The 23,247-nt window shown below is 46.4% G+C and overlaps 1 protein-coding gene across 1 annotated transcript in view; it reads left to right on the forward strand.

Annotated features, from left to right (window-relative positions):
• Positions 1-3,262: 3,262 nt before the first annotated feature.
• Positions 3,263-23,247, forward strand: part of ST3GAL1 (ST3 beta-galactoside alpha-2,3-sialyltransferase 1) — a 73,551-nt gene continuing 53,566 nt past the window's right edge. Inside the window, exon 1 of the mRNA XM_056484871.1 lies at positions 3,263-3,421. The gene's annotated coding sequence lies outside the window, so the exon portion shown is untranslated. The remainder of the gene's footprint in view (positions 3,422-23,247) is intronic.

Raw genomic sequence — 23,247 nt, forward strand, 5'->3', positions numbered from 1 at the left:
GTGGGGTGCACCATATCTTATCTCTCGTGTGCTCCAGAGAAATGGTGCAGAGACCAGGCTGCTCAAAGCCCCACCCAGCCCAGCCTTGAACACTGACAAGGATGGGACAGCCACAGCTTCTCCAGGCAACCTGTGCCAGTGTCAGCTGGATTAACTGTTAATAATTAGGATGTTCTTGGCTGCTGGGTTAAGTTTTCCTTGATACAACCTAGTGAAACTTTACGTGTTGTATGATGATAAATCATCTATTTTACTGTTGAACTCATGGACAGACCAGGTGAGGTACAACAAGTAGTGAAATGCAGAGTGCTCAGACTCTTCTTTCTCATCGCTCTCTCACTCCCTCCCTCCCCTCCAGAAATGCTTGGGAGAAATCTCCAAACCTGATGCACACCCCTATTACTGGTGAGCTGTTCCCCAGAGATTCATTTTTGTAAACAGCCCCACTCGCCCACTATTATTGTGAAGCAAATGAAGCACCAAATTCAACCAATTTGCCTGAAAGTATGAGAATGTCAAGGCAAAAAGGTAACAGAGACACTAACAGACAATCAAATTGGAGCTCCTCATCCCACCTCCAGCAAAGTGTCAAGCAGCTCCTGGGAAAAAGCAGTGAACAGCTATTTAATAGACTGTTTCCACCACACAGTAATTCCTTGTATTGATACATTCCTCGTAATGTGCTTTTACTTTTTTTTTTCTTTAATGATTAAATCCCTTCCAAACCCTGTTTTTGTAGCATATGACACTATGCTGCTGTTGAATATCCAGAGGCAGGATTTAGTGATGGGGTGAGTCCCTCAAAGGGCTTGTGTGGGGTTATGCTCCCCAAGCAGAAAGCTCAGGCTGTCACAGGTGCTCTCACCTGCATGCAAATGCCTGCACAGCACTGTACATGATGTGACACCAGGCTAAATCCACACTCAGGCTTCTGCTAATACAACTCTATGGAAACAAGCTCAGTGTGATTGATGAATTACAGCTCCTACATAGCACGTTACACTTTCCAGTGGAAGTACCTTGTGCTGGGTTTAATAAACCAACAACGTGGGCAGTTTCAGTAACTAGATTAATCACCTGTAAACTCATCTGCTTCACCAAGGGAGGTGTGCACTGCTCTCCAGTGTTATGGAACATGTTTTTCAGAGCTCAGGAATGCACTCTCCCCTCTGATATGTGCTGTGCATGTTCACTGTGCATATTTGCCTGCCTACAGAAGGGTGGAGAAGATCAGAGATCATTTGCTTCTTTGGAGGTGCTATAATCCCCCCACTTCTAGTCATGGCCCCAGTCTTTGCACATCTCAAGGCTCCAGTCTTTACACATCGACACTAAAAAAGACAGCATTATGTTGTTAAATAGTTTTAGCAGACACTTTATCACTTGAATGTATCTGTCTGGGGGATTCTTTAATGATGCTGCTTTCTTTTTAATTCTACAGTTTTTATAGTCACCTTAAAAATGTCTGATGCTGGACAGAAAGAAGAGGGGTGAAGTACCTCTCCTGTAAAAACAGGCTAAGGGTGGGGATTGCTCAGCCCAGAGAAGTCACAGGGGAGACCTTATAGCACCTTTCAGTACTTACAAGGGCTGCAAGAAACCTGGAATTATTTGGGGTTTTTTGTTGGGTTTTTTTTGGGTTTTCTTCCCCCAAGGATATGTAGTGATAGGACAAGGGGGAATGGCTTTAAAACAAAAGAGAGTAGGTTAAAATAGGTATTTGGAAGACATTCCTTCCTGTGAGGGTGGTGAGATGTGAGACCAGGTTGCCCAGAGAGGTTGCAGAGAATGCCTCTGTCAATGTGTTTGAGCCCAGGCTGGATGGAGCTCTGGGCAACCTGGTGTAATACAAGGTGTCCCTGTCCACGGCAAGGGGGTCGAAACTAGAGTGTCTTTAAGGTCCCTTCCAACCTAAACCATTCTGTGACTCTGTGAATATCGACTATGCACTATTTTTATTAGAGATGCCACATAGATTTTCTGCCCTGAGAAGCACCAAATCCCTTTCCACTTTCCCTGCTGATCCCTGCAGCCCAGTGTCAGACACAGCAGTTTGGGGGTTGTGGGGAGCACAGCCATCCCTGGGAGGTCACCCTCTAGGGAGGGCCCGAGCAGAGCAGGATTTCATCCCGGCAGCGCCCGGGGTGAGTGTGATGGGAGGGGAATGGGGCTGAGAGAGGGGCAGTGCTGGGGGCAGTGATGAGGCAGTGCTCGGGTTAGTGCTGGGGGCAGTGATGGGGGCAGTGATGGGGGCTGAGAGGGGGGCAGTGCTGGGGGCAGTGATGGGGCAGTGATGGGGGCAGTGATGGGGCAGTGATGGGGGCAGTGCAGGGGCAGTGCAGGGGCAGTGATGGGGGCAGTGATGGGGCAGTGATGGGGGCAGTGCAGGGGCAGTGCAGGGGCAGTGATGGGGGCAGTGATGGGGCAGTGATGGGGCAGTGATGGGGGCAGTGATGGGGGAAGTGCTGGGGGCAGTGATGGGGGCAGTGCAGGGGCAGTGATGGGGGCAGTGCTGGGGGCAGTGCAGTGATGGGGGCAGTGCAGGGGCAGTGATGGGGGCAGTGCAGGGGCAGTGAGGGGGCAGTGATGGGGCAGTGCTGGGGGCAGTGATGGGGCAGTGATGGGGGACAGTGATGGGGCAGTGATGGGGGCAGTGCAGGGGCAGTGATGGGGGCAGTGATGGGGCAGTGCAGGGGCAGTGCTGGGGGCAGTGATGGGGCAGTGATGGGGGCAGTGATGGGGGCAGTGATGGGGGCAGTGATGGGGCAGTGCAGGGGCAGTGATGGGGGCAGTGATGGGGCAGTGCAGGGGCAGTGCTGGGGGCAGTGATGGGGCAGTGCTGGGGGCAGTGATGGGGCAGTGATGGGGGACAGTGATGGGGCAGTGATGGGGCAGTGATGGGGCAGTGCTGGGGGCAGTGATGGGGCAGTGATGGGGGACAGTGATGGGGCAGTGATGGGGCAGTGATGGGGGGGCTGCTTGGGGAGTGGGATGGGGGTGATGAGGGGGGTGAGATGGGGGAGATGGGGGGGTGATGGAGGGGGGATGAGGATGGAGAGGATGATGATGGGGGTGATGATGGGGGTGATGATGGGGATGATGCGGGTGCCGGTGGGGCGATGATGATGGGGATGATGATGGGGGTGATGCGGTGCCGGTGGGGTCCCGCCCTCCCGGCCCGGCCCCGAGGAGGAGCCGGCGGCCCCGCGCCGTCCACGTGGCCGAGGGCGCGCTATATGAGCGGCAGGAAGCGCCGGGGAGGGAGCGAGGGGAGGGACGGGGCCCCGGAGCGGCTCGGCGGGCAGGGCCGGCAGGCACACACAGACACACAGACACACAGACAGACGGACACACAGCGCGGCGGCAGCCACAGCAGCGTCCGTCCGTCCCATCCCGGCCGTGGGGCTCGGCCGGCCCCGCCGTGAGTACCGCGGGACCCCCTCTCTCTCTCCCTCCTTCCCTCCCTCCTTCTCCCCGCTTACCTGCAAGCCCCCGCTCCCCGCTGCTGCAAGGCGCGGTGGGAGCCTCCCAGCCTCCTCGCTCGGCTCTTGAGTTGTCGGGTTTTGAAATCGTCCCTGTTATTCGGCAGCAGGGCGGCCCCGGCGCTGGCCGAGCTCGCAGCATCCTGCGGCGCCGGGCGCGCTCCGGCGGGCGGCTGCTCCCGTAGCGCCGGGATTCCCTGGGGGCGGCACACGGGCGGCGGGCCGGGGGCGAGGGGGCACCGCCGGGGGCGAGGGGGCACCGCCGGGGGCGAGGGGGCACCGCCGGGGGCGAGGGGGCACCGCCGGGGGCGAGGGGGCACCGCCGGGGGCGAGGGGGCACCGCCGGGGATGCTCGGGGCACCGCCGGGGATGCTCGGGGCACCGGGAGCCCCCCGGGACCCGGGGCTGCCCAGCCCGCTGTTCTGACATCGCTCCCTGGGTGGGCTGTGTGCCCGAAGAGGAGCCGGTGCTGCTCCGTTAGAGGGCAAAGAGCAGGCTGCCTGTCTTAGGGATCCGCTCTGCACTCCTCCTTGCAGAATTAGTCATTTATGCTCGTCTAGAAATTAATCTTCGAGGTCAGCGGTTTGCTTTTATTGTGCTTGGTATATTTATCTCAGCAGAGAACATCCGTCCCGGGTCCTTAGTGTGACTGTGTGTAGTCTTGGCACAAATGAAAACAAGCCAGTAAAAAAAAAAAAAAGCCTTGATGTAGATTTACTCATTTGAGGCACACAAGATTTTTCAACTCTTTGTAACGGTTGTGCTTGTATGTAGCCAATATACTGAAATAACTCATTCACGTAATTGTAAGTCTGAATTATATATTTCTCTGCTGGGCACATATGTTGAAGGAAAAACCTCCCTAATTATGGATCTTTCAGGGAGATTGGAAGGGTGACAAAGCCCTTGTAATCTTTTGGGTCAATTTTCATAAGCTCCAAAAGCTGTCTTTGAAAAGGAAATTAAATTTCAGTGTACAAAAGGGACAGGAGATTCAAGGATATAAAAAACGAGTCTCTTATTCTACTTTGATCTTGTCCTCAGGAGTTCATTTAGTTTGGTGCTCTTCAGTGACACAAGTTAAAATAAGAGTTGCCTTTAACTGGAGCCTTCCTGCCTCTTGGCATTTCAGGAGGAGCAGCACACCCCTCCTGTATGTTATTTACACAGCTTCACCTGGGTGGCTGGCTCTGTGTGCAGCAGCTGCTGGGAAACACTTGGCTTGTTACATCCACAGCATCCTGTGCCTTCCACAAGGCACTGTGTTCACCCCTCCTCTGTTCTTCTGTCCCAGCCCAGAGCCAGTGATGCTCTGCCCCCTGTGCACAGAGCCTGGACAGAGCTGCCCTCGTGGTGGGAGAAGCTGGGGGTGGCCCTGGGTTCCCTCTTCTGCTTTCAGCAGAGGCAGGATGTTATCTGCAGGCATGGCTGTGCTTGAGGTCCTTCCTGGGCTTATCTGGGACCCTGACCATTTTTAATCTGCTTGAGCACACGTCTGCTTGGTGGCTGGGGGTAAAGGAGGGAGTGCTTGGATGTGGATAAAAAGAGTGGGTATGTTTATTAGTTAATAGCATGTATTTTCTTGATTTTCCTGGAAACAACAAAGCCCCAGCATAAGCCTATGGTAAACTTGGTGGTCTGTTCCTCTGCCAATTTCTCACTTCATTTACTGTTTTGGTGCTGCTGTAGGATAACATTTCTGTGTCAGGAGGTTTAAATCCTGTGCCTCAACAAAGTCCCAGTCTATGGTTCTTCTTTAAAGCTACCACTAAGTTTTTAAACTACAGTTCTGCCAATACACATTTATTTTACCTTTTAGCTTAGTTGTGTGTAAAAGCATTGTCTCTGAAAGTGCAAAAGAAGAGAGAAATTGTATTACTTCTTATTTTGGCTCGCTCACTCGGTGCACAATCTAATTCTGCAGGGGAGACAGTGAGTTGCCCTGTTTGTATGGATTTGTCACATCCCAGCCAGAAACTAACTTGAAACCTTCTTTGCAGTTTTTCTTCCAAACTTTATTATAGTGCTAATGGTAATGGCCTCTCAATTGAGGAAGGTTACTTTTCAAACTAAACATAATTTTATGTAAGATTTCGCATGTGCTTATCAATTTTCTTTTTGTTTATGCAAAACTGGGAGCAACTTGAGAGGGAATTAAGGTCATGCAGATGGCAGTTCTGTCTTCTAGATTATAAAAACATATTTTATGTCAAATGAGTTGCAAATGCTGCCATTAAATGATAGTAAAAATAAATTTTTACTTGTAACATCTTTTGCACCTATTTTCAAAACTGGAGTGAAGCAGAAACTTGCTTTTAAAAAGCAAAGGAGAGAGAGCAAACTCAGCTCCACAGCATATTCCAAGTGCTGTTAATCCCACCACCTGGTGGAGCTTTTCATGGCTCTGGCTGAGGAAACTGAAAAGGATGTGTTTTTTGTCTTATTCCAACACTTTCACATGCTACATGTGGAGTTTCTTCAACTTTTTTTTTTTCATACTAGACAATTAATTTTCTGTGTCTTCTGTATCTTTTATACTCTGCAGAAGGCAGCATAGGACTATTGATGTTTCATCTGAAGCAGCAGATAGATGAACTGGTGAAGCAGGGGATAAAGTTTTCACCCACAAGTACTTAAGTGGAAGAATTATTTTTAATAACCATCCCCTCTGCCAACATACTCTGGTGGAACCTTTCAGTGCAAGCCCATTTAACTTTGTACTAGTACTTTTTATATTTTTATATAAATATTACTATAGCATATTTTTATTTACGATAAAATATTTGCTGAACAGCCTGTGTTCAATCAAGCTTGCAAGGAGCAGAGAGGCAGATATATTTTGAACTGATCTGAGATTCCTGATGTAGGTTATTAAAACAGGGGGATGAATTCCAGGAATTAAGGTGAAGTATGGCAGATGTACTTCACCCCCCTCTGCCACAGTCTTGCCTGAGTGCATCTAAGCCTGTCTGTTATGTTTATGGTGTGCTCCTAACTGATAAATCAGATCTAACTCACAGGTGATGCCTTAGGTATGCAGGCTGAAAGCAAACTCTGGGGTTATCTGTCAGCTCACAGGTCAGAGGAATTGCTTACAACAGCAAGAAAGCTCCTTGCCCCACACAGAGATTTCCTGTGCACGACACAGCCTTGTGGGCAAAACCCTGCTGTAATGTTTATATTGCTCCTTTACCACAGTGCCTGTGGCAGCAGCCAGCAGACCAGGGGAGGCTGTGGCTGGCTAGGGATGTGACAGCTGCCATTGCCCCTGAGTGCTGGCAGGAATGGTGTGCCTGTGCCTGCTGGGATGGGCAGCTGCCCTTGAGCCCATCCAGAGCACGTCTGCATCCCTCCTGGCTGGCTGGGTGTCTGTCACTGCCCAGTAGGTATCTGCTCACCCAACATGTGCCTCAGGGAGCTGGGAAGCTCCTACCAGGCTTCAGGGATCTTGGCTTCTCACCCCTGGTCTCCAAGTGCTGTTTGAGCTGCCCTGGACTATCTGTCCTTGTCCTCTGGTGCCAGTACAGAAAGGTGTGGCTGGCTGACACCTGCTGTTGTATTTGAGACCAAGGTGTCTTCAGTGGCACCTAAAATGTATCTGGCAACTGAACTGGCCCTGTGGGAGCTATGTGTGTTTTCTGGTCACAAACCTCTGTCTTATGGAATAGATAACCTTATCAACATAAGTGGCCTCTGTTCAGTGTGTGTGTGTCTGTTTGTTCTTCAAAGTTGTCGCTTCTTGTGACCCCTCTTGTCCTGATAAGGGCTCTGGGCTGACCTGGCACTAATTAACAGCAGCCACACAGGAACTGCTGCCACCCTTCTGGTCACCTTTCCCACTCTTACCCCAACCTCCTCTTCCCACTGCTGCCAAGTGTCCCATGCTCTGGTTTGTAAGTAGCAAGCTCAAGTCACTTTGTGTAAAATGTCCTATAAAACTTGGAAAAACTCTTTTAAGTCAGGGCTGCACAACCCCCTCAAGCTGTGAAATAGCTGTGGAATGTGGAAAATGGGGGGGGTCTTGACACACAGGGAGCTCTTTAAAAGAAACTCCCCACAGTATTGGTAGGAGGTTGCTCTGAAGCACGAGTTAAGATTAGGAATGTCATCAGTTGTGAAGACTGTAGTAATTGTTAAAATGCAGTTCTGGGGGAAAGGAGGATGGAAAGCAATTCTTTCCTGGCTCTGCTTCCCTTTGAACTGCCTGTGATTAAGTTGCTTCATCTGGACTGACGTGCACATCCCTCCTCAGGGAGAGAAGGTTTGTGCCCTGCCTATGAGATGACCAAACCTTTGAGCAGAGCAGTTGTTCTATTTCAGGAAACCTGTTAACCTCATCAAGCCACATCTGTTTCTCTGGACCAGTCCCACAGCTATTTCTGCCAAGCAATTACAGATTATCCTAGAATGCAAAAGAGACACAACATAGTGGTTGAAACCTGCACCTGGTGACAAATGTTTGAAGTGTAGCTGTCTTTCTCTAAGGACATCATCTCAATACAACTTTTTTTGTCTGTTTTTTGTAGTAACTTTTCCATCTCTTTGGAAGTCCTTTGTCCCAGCAGATTTTCAGTGCAGGCCCAGCACTCAGCTTTCCATCCCAAAAGATTTGAGGGGTGGTCAAGGGGCAGTGGGTGACAGGTTAGAGCCCACAGGGTCCAAGCACATTTCCCACCTTGCTGGCACCTGACAGAGCTGCTGCTGGCATGGAGGGGACCACACATACTCTTGGTATTCCCAAAACTCCTGCAGTGGGCTCCTTATCCATCCCTCTGGAGGGCTGTTCTGGAGAGTGAAAACTGGCACAGTGACACTGAGGCATTAAATCTGGTACAATTTTAAAATGTCTCTGGACTAAATAATTGCTGCTGACATTTCTCCAGGAGTTTGGGATTTTTTTAAATTTTGTTTTTAAAGCTTTGGGACAAGAAACAAAGGTGTTTCCTTTTAAAGGACACTACATTATTTCTAGAGGCTGGGTCTTCAATCAATGACTTAATCTTACTTATCTGAAATACTTTGTGTATTTCACTGACACATCACAGTGCTGTGCCAGCTCAAAAAAGAAATGTAATTCTATCAAATCTGCCAGCTCAGTCAACATGACCCTGCCAGGGAAGCATATGGCATCACCTCCAGTTCTTTTAGGGAGGTATCAGATTCCCACTGCCAGCTCAAATTCAAAGCACAGTGCATGTGGCCAGGTTTGGATTTTAATAACATTTTCTAAGGTCCCTCTTGGATCCTGCCATGCAAAACCACAGATCAAACTGGAAGATATTGTCTGAATATTTGGGTTGAACCATAGCAGTTCTGAATCCTACAGCCAGTCCTTTGGGATTAGTCTTGAAGCAGAGACCTGTGTTACTGCACCCTGAGACTTCTACAAGCTCATGTGTAAAGAACATGATGTGGGGCTACCTGCAGCTTGAATCAGAGCTGACCTGGCAGTTTCTGTCTCTTTTTTGATACTCTAGAGTGCATCCAAAGCTGCTAGGGTGTGATAGGGACACCCAGGCCTGTATTTGAAATTCCGTAGCCTGGTGGGAGATGGTGATGCCTTCTATGAACCAGCAGCCTGCATTACTGCAAGACTTTCCCTGCAAGTGCTGTTGATCCATGCATCTAAAGCTCTCTTACTAGAGCTTCACTTAAATCAAATTATCTGACTTAGATATTTTTGGTGACAACACTGAGAAAAATACTCATTTACATTGAATTAAAGCAATTTTTAGTTAAGCAAAGGCAAGTCAAAATAATTATGGTTTTGAGAAAGTGATGCATTGTTGCTTTTAGATTTACTTCATCTTAATTCCAGGTCCATTTCAAACCTCTCAGGTAGTCAAAATTACTCATTTTGAAAGAACCAAGTCTGCAGAGATGTCAAAATGATTCCTCTGAATTTGGTGTCACCTGTATTGTCACAGTTTGTCAGCCAATGGCTATACTGATGTTATAGCTGAATTTGGGGTTTTGTTTCTTTTTTTCTTTGAAACTATTTTTGTAGTGAAGTTATTATTCTTTGGAAAGTTTACCTTGTTTGTCTCTTCAGGGAAAATTCTAAATATTTTGAGTAAGAAGAGGATCTCTCCTGCTCCTCAGTCTAGTGCTTATTAGGAGAATTAGAACTCTTCCTTCTTGATCTCCCTTTCCTTTTCAAGTCCTGTATCCTCTGCTTTTCCCCTTCAGTTAAAATCTGCCTTTATTGAGAAGCATTGACTTTATGATCAGATATCCTGTGGCTTCACTCTGCCTGTTAAAACAGACCTGCTGCTCTTCTCAAGCAGCTGGCTTGATTCTAGCCTAAAAATTCAACCTGAGAAGTGAAAATGAACTTCTGCTTACCCCCCATCCCATTAACAAATGTTCAGCTTCAAACCTCAGACTCTCACACTGGGGCTGCCAGAGGATCAAGCACTGCTGGAGCACAGAGCAGGTAGGTGCTGAATCTGCAGGATTTGGTGCATGTACAGCAGCTGAAAATGCCACAGCCCTTGGAACTGAGCAAGTGGAATCATGGAGCATCCTTGGTTGGAAGGGATCATTGAGCTGGCCCTGTGCAGGACACCCCAAGAATCCCACCCTGTGCCTGAGTGTTGTCCAGATGATCCTTGAGCTCTGCCAGGCTGGGTGCTGGGATCCTGCCCTGGGGAGCTGTTCAGTGCCCAGCCACCCTCTGGGGAAAGAGCCTTTTCCTGCTGTCCAACATACACCTGCCCTGATGCAGCTTCAGGCCATTCCCTGGTCCTGTCACTGTCCCCAGAGAGAAGGGATCAGTGCCTGCCCCTCCTCTGCCCCTGTGGGAAGCTGTAACTGCAGTGGGGTGTCCCCTCAGTCTCCTGGCTGAACACACCAAGCTGCTCCTCATGTGGCCTCCAGGCCCTTCACTGTCTTCACAGCTCTCCTTTGGACATTTCCTAATATTTTTTTACCTTTCTTGTGTTATGTTGCTGTTGTGATGTTAGGATGAAGGTCTGTCGTGCTCTGGAGATTGTGCTGTAATGGAAATACAGAAATGCAAGGGAAAACTGCATTGCCCTTTGTAAAAGGTCAGGAGCTAAACAGACCCTTTCAAAAACTTCTCTTGGTTAGGAAGGCAATATTGAAATGTAAACTGGCTCTTACAAAATAGCACCAGCATAGACAACTCCAGTTTCCATATGATAAGAGGATTTGGGAGGGTGTGTGGGGATGCTTTATAAATTTGGTAAAAGGCAGCTCCCTTCTCCTGGGCTGCCAGAAGTGCCTGTGGTGTGCCTTGCTGGTGTAAGTGGATTCCTGGAGAAAATCTGGGCAGGGGACACAGCTGTGGGGTCAGGATATGGCTTTGCTTCAAGACCACAGCTATAGGCAAAAAGACATCAGCTCCACCAAGGTTATGTGATGTGGAGTGCCCATGAAAGCACAAAGTGTGTGTGAGAGCTTCTTCAGAGCTTTGAGAGAGTTTTTTTTCTACTTTCACCTCCATTTCTCTGCTGTCTGAGTAGGTGCTGAAATGTCCTTTAGTCCTGCTCTTCAGGCTTTTTTCCCTGTCATGGTTTAACCCCCCAGACAGCAGCTACACCCCACACAGCCAGTCTCTCACAATCCCTGCAGTGGGAGAGAACTGGGAAGGTAAAAGTGAAAAAACTCATGGGTTAAGATAAATTTAATGTGTAAAGCATCAGCTGCACATGGCCAGCAAAGCAAGCTAAGGAATTAATTTGTCACTTCACATTTTCATATGATTTCTGAGATTTTCTGATGTTTTTCTCAATAATGCCTGGAATATTGACCTGTTTGTTGTGTTCCAGTGTCGATTTTAGGACAATTTGTGGCCATTTTCAAATGGATATTGTAGGGATTTTTGCATGTTTTAGTGGGAATTTGTTAGGCCAAATTTATCCTGGATTTTTCCCATGTTTTCCAAAGACTGCCTTTAATTTTGACTGGTTTGAGGTGTTTCAGTGCTGATTTTAAGACAATTTCTGGCCATTTTCATATGGATTTTGCGGAGATTTTTGCCTTAGTGGGAATTTGTTAGGCCAAACTTATCCTGGAGTTTTCTCAATGTTTTTCTTAATAATGCCTGCCATTTTGACCAGCTTGAGGTGTTTCAGTGTCAGTTCCAGAACTATTTCTGGCAGTTGCTCAGCCATCCCCAGGAAGGCAGAGCTCCATCCCATGAAGTGGTGAATGGGCAGATCCATGCCATCACTCTGAACATGCCTCCTTCTCTTCTGCTCCCATCTCTGCATGCTGATCACGATGCTGTGTGATAAGACCTTGCTCAGTTGGGGTCAGCTCTCCTGGCTGTGTCCTCTTTCAGGTCCTTGTGCTCCCCCAGCCTCCTTGGGGTGGGGTGAGGAGCAGAAAAGGCCTTGGCTTTGTGTAAGCAATAATGAGAACATGCCTGTGTTATCAGCACTGTACCCAGCACAAATCTAAATCACAGCCTCATGCCAGCTACTGTGAAGAAAACTGACTATCCTGGCCAAAACCACCAGAGTCCTTCTTTTGCACATTCTTGTCCCACAAATTCTCCTTGCTCAAAAAAATTCACAAAATTCAACCTTGCTCAGGTTATTCCTGCAGCTTCCACCAGCCCCTTTGTCCTCTGCATGCCAGGATCAGAGTGAACCAAGGCAGAGGAGAGCCAGGGACACCCAAACTTTCCATCTGAGGACAAGTGAGTTGAGAACTTGCAGTGCCCCTTCTCAGCTCCCTGCTCCAGCCTCTCTGGCTGCAAAGGACAGTATTTCAGTTTCCTGGAGGTTTAGTTCAGCCTGTAAAGTGGTTGGAGATTCCTGTAAAGATGTAAACATTGCTCTTTTGACCAACAGCTTGATTTTTGAACTATGAAAGTAAAGGGAAATCTACTACATGGAGGAAAGAGCTTTAGAGAAGGGATTCACTCTCTGCCACTCCACTGAGTGGGCAGTCATCAAAGATGTACAAAAGCACAGATGATGCAATATAAATTTATATTTTCTGTTTTTTCTGGATATTTTTGTTTTGTTTACTACAATGAGGTTATCACTATAGGGCTACAGGGATTGTGCAGTTTGGTGCTTTATCCATGTGGCAGTTCATGAACTGCTTTTGCTTGCCTGGATCTTAAGACCTTACAGAGGAACATAGTGTCATTGACTCCCTGTGGCTGTCAAAGCAGATTTTCTGTTAAAGAGTATGCAAAAATATATATGCAAAAGTAAAAGCTGCTTCAGACCCAGAGTTATAGAGAAAAAGCCTGTATTGCGGTGGCTGGATGTGTGAAATACAAGAAGCTTCACAGCTTTGTGATAAAACCATGAGGATGCTGGAGCACAGCTGTCCTGCATCCTGCTGGTAAATCCATCTCTCCAGTTCCAAGACAAGGATGTTGTGTGGGACAGTGTGTCAAATGCTGGGCACAGGTTCATGTAGATGATGCCAGTGGCTCTTCCCTCATCTTGTAGCTTTGTGAGACCCTTGCATGCCCATTGTAGAAGGCCACCAGATTTGTCAGGAGCAATTTGACATAATGCTCACATTTCAGACAGTTAATTATACTGACAAAAGTTGGCTGTTAATGCCCAGCTAAGACATTGATTTGTGTTTCTCCAAAAGCTCTGTAGCTCTGTTGTGTAAAAGAGTTTTGCTTCAAACAGAAATTACCCCAAGCAACTGCATAACTGGCTGTGAGGCCAAAGAGCAGAGGAGCAGGAGATGGATACTGGGTGTTGAAAAATACAAGGTTATTGAAAACCAGAAGGTGATACAGTAATTGCAGAAGTGGCTAAAACACTTGGAAGTAGCGAAGGAACAAAGCAGTTTAGGATAAGCTGCTTTTCTCCAAGGCCAAAGTCTCCTGCCTGTGCTGAGCTGAGTGTTGGCAGAGGACGTTTCTGTGCATTTGCAATTCATTTTGGAATGTTTTTAATGATGGAAACGAATCAATAGGTTAGAATTACCAATCAGACTCCTTTGGAGGGGGATGTAGCTTTCACAGAGCACCAGGAGAGGCTGCTCCTTTCTTCCTCCGTTGCCATCTGACCTGCTGCTGCTGTAGGAGAGAGGCTCCTTTGATTTTCTGCTCTCTTAGGAGGATACACACTTCTCCTTTGCCTGTAAAAGGTCTGGATGAAGAAGTCTATCATAGAATCAATTAAGTTGGAAAAGATGTTTGAGATCATCCAGTCAAACCATCAGCCTAGCACCAACACCACACTCACCATTAAACCATGTCCTCAAGTGCCATCCACAAGTTTTTTGAACAATTGCAGGGATGGTGACTCTACCACTCCCCTGGGTAGCCAGTCCAATGCCTTACAACCCATTTCATGAAAAAAAAAGTCCCAATGCTAAATTTGAACTTCCCCTGATGCAACTTGAGGTCATTTCCTCTCACCTTGTCACTTCTTACTTGGGAGAAGAGACTGACCTCCACCTGGCTATAACCTCCTCTCAGGTGGTTCTAGAGGAAGGGAAGCTCTCCCCCCAGCCCCCTTTTCTCCAGGTTAAACACCCCCATCTCCCTCAACTGGTCCTCATAAGACTTGTATTCCAGCCCCTTTTCCAGCTAGGTAAAGCTAAAATTCTGCCAGGTTAAGGCAGAAGTGCTCAGTGTGGCCACTGTCGGTTCCCACACTCCAGTGACAGTAGCTCTTTGTCCCTTTGGTTTAAAATACCCAAGTCCTGTCTGTGGTGACTGTCATCACACTAATTGAGAAACAATCCTAAGAAATTTGCCCCATTTTCAAGTTATTATCTTGGAAAAAGGACAGTTATCTTATGGGAACATGCTGGACCAAGAGTTAATCTTAGTGCAGCAGAAAGCAGTCCTTACATCCTTCTCAGGCAAACTATCAGAGACTCACTCACCCAACTTTCCTTCTTGTGTGTGTGTATGAATTTTTAAAGAAGCACTGCTCAAAATGTCTTTTTTTTTTTTTTCTGACTTATCTTACCCTATGTAAACTTAGAAGTTCTCTGTCTTTTATGAAATAAACCCACCAGGCACAGCTCCACTTTGGAAAACAGCTTTTCATTAAGGTGTAACTCTCCCCTGCCTTGCTCTAAGCCACTAACCTTACTTTTGTTATGTCTCTGAATTTGGAAAGTAGTATTATGAGTCTGGCTGTTGTCTGCCACTACAATTTTTACACCTTTGCTGTCTTGCTTGGAGATTTAGTGGCTCTGATATGCAGAAGATGCCATGGTGTATCTTCAGTGAGGAGCTGCTGGTGGAACAGGCTGGAGCTGGAGCAAACCCCAGGGCAGCTTGCTGCACTTGCTGTGGGGGTTCCAGGCTGGGCAGAGGGGCACACCCTGAGGGTGGGATTAACCCTTCCCACTCTTGGAAGGGACCAGCTGGCTTTCCAAGGCAGCTCTTCCCCAGGGAAAGTGCCTTTGGGCAGGAGCCACCTGCTGTGCTGCTGGCACCCCCCTCCTTAAACCTGAGATGTGGCACACTGCCACCCCTGCCCAAGGGTTAATTTAAGGGCAAAACGGAACAGATTTGCATGTTTTGAAAAGTATCTCTTTCACTGTCCCTCATCTCTACAAAGGGAATCCATGCAAATCTACCTTTGTTACTTTTGTATCTGAACAGGCTTCAATTGACAACTCTACCTCTTGGAGCTGGAAATTCTGTTATTAGGGCTCTGACACTTTTCTGAATATTAAAAAGCTCTTGCTTTTATAGCTGTCAGAATCGATCTTTCAGATCTCACCCACAGCTGCTGTGGTCTCTTGTGAGCTGATTGCTGCTCCTGGGCAGGTAAGTGTCAGCATTGTTTTGCCTGGCACCAGCAATATTGACTTCCAAGGAAAGGAGGGTGTTTCTGCATCTGGGATCAAGCCCTGGATTTTTTTTATGATACTCTCTTCAGTCAGAAAAAATGCTGCATAACACTTTCCCCTTTGTCCAAGAGAGAGCAAGGTCGTGCTCAGTAACCTTGAGTTCGGACCTGTTGTATCTGGTGAGCTCGTTAGAGCTTGATCTGCTCATTACCTGGAGACTTTTGAAGGCAAGACCAAAGTATTTCAGAATTCAGGGAGGGCAGCATGCTTCCCTCTGAGTGAGCATGGGAATGTTGTTCAGCACGTGTATTTGAACTGATTGCTGAAGCTGACATCTGCTCACTGAGGTTTACAAGCTTGTGGCTTCTCCTAATCTGTAAAACACATGGCATTTGTATGAACAGGCTTGTCAGTTGTAGTTCCCTTACCCAAAGCCAACAGGACTCTTCCATCTGTATAGCAGAGCCCTTTCCTTAGAACCATCAGTCATCACTGTCTAAGAGTCTAGCTGAAAGTGAGTAAAAATAAAATTTTCTTCCCTTCCCCAAGGAAATTCTTTTAGAGGTGTGGCAGCCCTTATCAGTCCACTTATAGCTCCTATTGAATTTCAAGTTCCTGTCCAAAATTGTTGGGATGTGAGATGGTTAACAAGATGTTCTTCCTCAAAGGCCACAGGACAAGGGATCATTGTCAACAGTACGTGGTGAAAGATTTCAAGCCTGATGAGTGACTTTAGGGCATGCAGCAGACACCCAGAGAGTGTCTTGGGTGTTGAGAGAGTTAAAACTGGTTTGGATTTTTTTCAGGAAGAGCAGAACAAAGCCACAGCACTGGCATTAGCATTAAAGATGTCCTTCAGCCTGCCCAGTCAGCTATTTTGGGAGACACAAGTGATGTAAACATCATGGCAGAGAGACTAAAACACTTGTGGTTTAACCCTAGCCAGGAACTAAGCACCACTTTCACCCCCCCACCAGGGGGACTGGGGGAGAATTGGAAGGGTAGAAGCTGGAAAAGTCATGGGTTGTGATAAGGACAGTTTAACAGGGAAAGCAAAAGCCACACACACAAACAAAAGAAGGAAATAATTTCCTTCTTCCCATGGGCAGGCAGGTGTTCTGCCATCTCCAGGAGAGCAGGGCCCATCACAGGTGATGGTGACTTGAAGACAATGCACATCACCCCAAATGTCCCCCCTTCCTCCTTGCTCCCCCCACTTTATTTACTGAGCATGATGCCACATGGTCTGGAATGTTCCTTGGGCCAGCTGGGGTCACCTGTCCTGGCTGTGTCTCCTCCCAGCTTCCCATGGACTCCCAGCCTTCTCACCACCATGGCAGCATGAAAACCACCCAAAACCCAGCCCTGAACTGGCCCAAATCAGACACCACTCCACACCAAATGGAGTGGTGTTTATGCAGGCTCATGCTCTCCTTCTCAGAGTGCCCCAACACCTATGGGACTTGTATCATTATCTAAACAGGATGGAGACTTGTCACTTGGCTTCTTCCATCAGGATTCTCTAGGTGCACACTGAAAACCAGTGTGTAGGTGCACCACAGCATCATGAGTGGCCAAAGTTACACCCTTTTGGTTTAGCTGAACAGAGATGAACCTTTCATCAAGGTGCTGACTTGGTTTCTGAGCTCACCTAAAAATAAACTGGGTGCTGACTGGCATAGTTATATTTTCATTGCTTGACCTATCAAAGGAGACAGTGGCAGGGAAAGGACACATCTGAAAATGTTTGGGTGACATTGCATTGATTTGTAGCAATGCTGGAATTTCCATTGAGATGCTTCCTAAGGATGTTGCAGGCATCCAGCAAAGGCTCTGCTTGTTCTTCCCTTTGATATATGCCCAGAACCAGAGACAGATGCTGTAAAACTGAGTAATTAAATGTGTAGATTTCTTGTAAAAAATGGTTACTGTATTTCATTTAATAGTTTGGGGGTAAGGGGGATCTTTAAACATATCTTCACTCTGCTTGTGTAAAGTGAAGGTGGCCTTTTTTCTCTTTTTTTTTTTTTTTTTTTTTTTTTTTTTTTTTGTGTTGGTTTGTGGAGGTTTTTTTGGGTTGATGGTTTGTTTTTTTGTTTTTTTTTTTTATTAAGCACAAGGCTTATTTAAGAACTTTATAGGCAAAAATACTTTGCAATACCAAACATCTTCTGTTGTGTGTTCAGAGCAGGACTTTCTTTGCTCTTCAGCTCAGAATGCTTTAGTCAGAATGGGAGAAGGACATGAAGGAGAATTGTGTTGTACTTAGCAGAATTAGAATAAGCCCACAAGCACATGGTTTGTACTTTTTAATTCCAAGAGCCTGAATCTGATCTCACTCCCACTAATCTCTAAAGAGATTATTCCTGATTTACACCATCCTGAATGAAATCAGAATCTGGCCCTGAAAGGCTGTTTGCACTTCAGACTTTCTCAAGGCAGCTGACCTGCAAATATGAAAAGGAGACCTGAGTTCCTGTGGGTTAACTGTTTAAATCTGTCAAGCTAAGTCAACTACAGCTTGTTTAGCAGGGAAATGGTACTGCAAAACCTCAGGCTGGAGCCTATTTACCTCTGTTGGACTAATGGGAGGTAATCAGAGGATCCTCTTTGGTACAACAGTGCTCTGCATTTGCATAGCACCTTTCATCTGAGGATATTAAATAACTACTTCACTGCACTTCTGGAAGCTGTTCAGCCAGACAAATCTCTTTAATGACCTGCTGCGACTCTGGTTGCTAGCACTGAAGCAAAAATAAGTTAGTACATTGAGTCTCTGGTCATGAGTGGCATCTGTAAGAAGAGGTCTGCAACCTAGAACAGTGTGAAGCTGTGAGCTGAAAATATTGGGGTTTCTGGAAAAAAAGGCTATGTCATACTTAGCTGCTGAGAAGAAAATTGATTTTTATTAGTACAGGTTCAATTAGTGTTCACTGAGACAGGTACCAAAAGCAAATGTACAGTTTTAGGGTAGGAAAGCCTTTAGGTTGCCTTTAAGTCATCATGCCAACTCCTTTATGGCCCTAAATTAATATTCTTTTTATTCATGTTTTGGTTGTCTACATGCTCATTTTTAAGCCTGTGTTTACACTGTGATTAAGGGAAAGTTGAAAACACTTTTTCATGGGGCTGCTCTAAAGGAAACTGGTCTATTATTTTATACCTGTGCATATTCTCAAATGAGCATGTCATGTTTGCCATTCTGCAAAGCACAATTTTGGTGTGGTGACATATTTGCACAGTGTTTGAATATACTAAATGTAGCCATACAGTGGGAACCAGATGGGTAGCCTCCTGCAATGGCACACCTATTTCCTTTCAGATTTTGTTCTTGAATTTGGTTATCAGCTCAGATTTCTTAGTGACTGTCTCTCTGCCATCTCAATTTGAGATGCTCCAAGATTTAGACTGCAGTAGTTAGATGATTGTGGATCCTGTCTTTATGGACTGTAGGATTCCTACAGCCCATGATTCACCCAGCACAATGGAAAAAAAACACTGAACTCTGAGACACATGAAAAAGGCCCAGTATTGGAAGATTTTGCTCACACTGGTTCAGTTATCCCATGCAAACATGCTCCTGCTGTGGAGCTGAGACACTTTTTCCTTTCCCACCTGAAAGCATGGTTATGACATTAAATGTACTGAACCAAATTTGACATGCACAGTCATTTGTCCAGAAAATATCCTTATTTTTCTTACAATAAGTAAGAAAGTCTGCTACTTCCTCCAAGTGTATTTAGTTTTATTGCTAGTCACTCCAAGTTGTTAGCCATGGCTGATGTTAACCCTGCCTGTCTATCAGCAGAGACTGGAGGAGCTCCTGTGTCCTGGAGGTGAGACTTCATTGATTCAAGCTGAAACAGCTGCTGAGCAATGCTCTGAGGAGTTGGCATTAAAATAAAAAACCAGGAGGATTTGTGTCAATAGTTTATAGGAGTAACCCAGAAAACTCTGTAGTGAGATCTCTGCATTTTTCTGTTTTCTACAAAAGAATCATCACCTTAGGTCCACATCTCTCTACTTTTCTATATTTACCTGATATAAACCAGAGTAAGTGCCATGTGAGCAAATGTGGGATTTACTGGGGGAATGAGAACTCTTCGTTAATCCCACACTCTTCAGCAAAACTCTCCCTTCCTTCAATTTCACCTCTACAGCAATGTGTGCATCAATCTGGGTCCTCTTCAGTGAAAAAGTGATACTGGACCTTCCTTTGAACCTTTTGTTTTGTTATTGAATCAAATTCTCCCTATATATCCACTATAGGGTAAGAGACATTTTTCCCTGTTTGTCTCTGCTGGTCCCATGAAGACTACTGCCACAGCAGATGTAAAGGTGGAGAAATTTTAAACTACACCACATACCAGATATAAAATCTACTGCCTTGCTGAACTGGCTAATGTTGCTTATCTGACATTTCTACAGTGTAGGAAAAGCTGCATATTACTGGCCAAGCACTTCATAATTTTCTGTTATTTCTAAAATGGATGCCAGCAATTGGAAGTATTGAGTAATTTTTAATTGAAGTGATATGATCAGTGGGTGATTAGTTTTTGGAGTGCCTTGGATGTATGCTGTGTTGTAGAGACAAGCCATCTGGAGCAGAGCTGTGGTTTAGCTGCTGTAATGAGTGCCCATGGACTGCAGTGCCAAAATGACCAGGTTTATTACATCCATGAAGATCTTGAGTAATTCAATCCATTTTCACAGATCTAAATGAACTAAAATGAGAACATAATTTGGCCTGAAGTTTTAGTTTGATGCTCTTAATTATTAAACCAAGGATCATCGATGCATTTTCCACTATGCTTAAAATAACCAGCCATAGCAAATCAAGCTGTTGAGTTCCTTCCTTTGCCTGCAGCTTTAACCAAATTTATTTATGATTTTGCCTGGATGGCCAGTGTGACTTCATTAAGTGCTTCTTGCATTTGCTGCTCCTCTGACCTACAGGCATCACAGTCTGCCTCTGGCCTTGGGGAGAGGAATCACAGAACCTCAGAATGATTTGTGTTGGAAAGGACCTTTAGAAGTCACCTAGTTCCACTCCCCTGCCATGAGCATGGGTGTTTTCACTAGACCAGGCTGCTCAGAGCCCTGTCTGTGCTGACCTTGGCTGTTTCCAGGTGTGGAGCACCCACCACTGCTCTGGCAGCCTGTGGCAGTAATACCTGAGGTTACTGGGCAGGTGAGTCCCACCATAAATCTGTGTTAGCCACAAAGCTTGCATTGCTGCAGGGTACCTGCAGCAGCTGCTGGACTTAATTACTCTAAAATGAAGACTGATTTGTGGCATCACACCGAAATCAATCCTCCCTCTTCCTGAAATTTTCATTACACAGTCCTTTTGCTGAAGTCTGATCAGTCATGGTGATGTACATCCCTGAGACTTGAATCTGAAGTGCTGCCCTCTATTCAGTGTATCCAGGGGTGTTTGGAGCAGTGAGGGTTACTGGAGGAAGTGACTGGAAGTGGCTGAAAGAAAAAAAAAAAGCAAACAACCTTTGAGAATGCTTTGATCTGAAATCAAATATCTGCACCAAGGAGGCAGTGTATTTTTAGGAAGAGGGCACAGGCTGCATGTAAGTAGATGCATTCTATTTGATGTGCTGAGATCAAGGTGTTGGAGTCTTTAACTGCTCATCTGGCCATCTTATCTTGTGTTTTCCCTCTTAATTTTTCCCTTGTGTTTTAAAGTAATTTTTCCCATTTATTCTGTGAAGCATTCTTATGCAAAGCCAAGTCTCCTGCAATTCAAGCAAGCTTGTTTGTAGCACAAGAGCAAAGAGGTATCAGAGTTTTGGTTTTGCATAAAAACACATCCCTTTTTTTTTCTCCCCAAGCTTGTTATTAAATGAGCAGTACTCTAATGAAGCATTTAATGGAGAAAACAAAACAAAACAACTTCTGTATCCTCGAGGTTGTTCCCAAATCCCTGAATGAAAAATTATTTAGAGATTAAAGCTCTTGCTGTTTCCTGTGTCATTGCAAAGCAATAATGAGCAGAAGTTGAAAAGCTCTGCTCTCCCCTGGTTTGGAGTACCAGCCTCTATCACAGCATCAAACAGCTATGCCAGCACTTTTTCATGGTACCAGATGATGAAGTTTCATAGCAGATTCTCCCCAATTTAATGCTGCTAGTGACTATGTGAATGAGATTTACAAGTTTGAAATCTCAGGTTCAGCATTGGAGCTTAAACAATCTGTACAGGAAGAGGCTGTTGAGAATGCAAGCATCAGTTTAAAATTGCCAAGTTTTCCAGTTTTTATTGCAATTTCCCCAAAGCCACGCAATCCACAGCAGACCCAGGAATAAATTGCAGGAATCAGGTTCTTGCTGTAAGCAGGGACAAGTGGTGTGCCATGAGCACTGGCACATGATGAACAAGCCTGTGGTTTCTCTCAGCAAGAGGTGAGTCACTTGGGTAGTTCCTGTTTTAAACAGCAGAACTGCATTCATGCTTCAAGCAGCCAAAGAAGAACAAACTTCAGGTTAAAACCTTGTGGTTTGTGTCATTACCTTCTCCTTCCTTTCTACCCCTGACAGGATGTCAGAGGGTAACAAGGGGAAGGGGAGCTTTGCTGAGTGTGGGAATAATAAAAACCAGCAAGGTCTACACTGTGCAGTCCTAATCTGCAACTAGAGAAATAGAGCACTTGTCTTGCCTTCTGATGTACAGGAGAGAAAAACAGGGGCATTAGATGGAGTTTTAACTAAATGGTTTTGCAAGCTACAGCCTTGTAGGCTTCAATGTACTGTGTGGGAAGAATGAGTGTCTCATTTGCTGTGAGGGTGGTGAGACACTGGGACAGGCTGCCCAGAGGAGCTGTGGATGTCACATTCCTGGAGGAGTTCAAGGCCAGCTTGATGGTGCTGTGACTTGCTCTAATGGAAGATTCCCTGCCCATGGCAGGGGTTTGGAGCAAGCAGGTCTCAAAGGTCCCTTCCACCCCAAGCCATGCTGTGATTAGTAGCCCTTGATATGAAGCAGATGTGGTTACAGATGCCAGTGTGTGTTTGACAGCGTGCTGAGAGTGGATGTCCCCCAGCAGGATTTGCTGTCAGCATGCCAAAGCCATGGGACATTGAGGTGTTATCCAGGTGGGATGCTGCCATGCCTGCCAGGGAGGCAGAGCTGACATCCAGGGCATTGTGCAGGAGAGGATCAGCCCAGGTGCACAGCAGAGCCCTGTGGGATGGGAGTGTGGAGAGCTGCAAAGGTGACATCCTCTTAAGCAGAAAGCCTTGGTGGCCAGAGGAATTTCTGCTGCCCAGGCAGCTCCACAGCCTGAGGTGCTGTGCAGTCTGCAGTGACTGCTGACCATCAGATGAGATTTCCTGTACTTGGATTTTACTTGATTTTACTGTACTTGGCAGGCAGTGATGAGAGTGGAGGAGCTGCCACCATGGACCTCCTCTGGCAGGATGAAGCCTGTCACTGTTTCATCTCTGCCTCCTCTTGGTCCCAGTGCTGCAAATGAGGTTGAAATGTGGCAATTGCATCTGTGCCAGGGAAGGTGGTTTTAGGTTTTCAGGGCTTCCTGAGCATTGCAGCTCCAGTACATTTTGTCCCCAGGCATGTCTTTATTCTTCATTTCTGTGGCTTTTCAGGCAAGGCACTGTCCTCCTGGGTGTCCTGGGTTGGTGGTGAGGACAGAAAGGGAAAAGAGAGAGCTCTCAACTGGAGCCAGTGGTCAGAGGAGCCAAGAAAACAAACAGCTAGGAAAAACACCTGGCTTCTGGGACTTATTTCCCTCAGAAGCAAAGTGGAGAGCAAAAACGTGGGATGACTAAGATATGAAGGAAAACCAGGGTCATGTTTGGCAACAAGCCTTGCCTTTCAGCACTGAGGGTAGGGCTGGGTTTCTCCATCTTGCTCCAGGGTTAGTACATGTGTGGCTCTCATGGACAAGGCTCCCACTCCATCTGCCCTTCTCCTTGCTGCTGGCTGACAGAGCCACTGGCAGAATCAATACTGGGAGCAATACCCTGCTGTGA

Source organism: Oenanthe melanoleuca, chromosome 2 (assembly GCF_029582105.1).
Source record: "Oenanthe melanoleuca isolate GR-GAL-2019-014 chromosome 2, OMel1.0, whole genome shotgun sequence".
Taxonomy (NCBI): Eukaryota; Metazoa; Chordata; class Aves; order Passeriformes; family Muscicapidae; genus Oenanthe; species Oenanthe melanoleuca.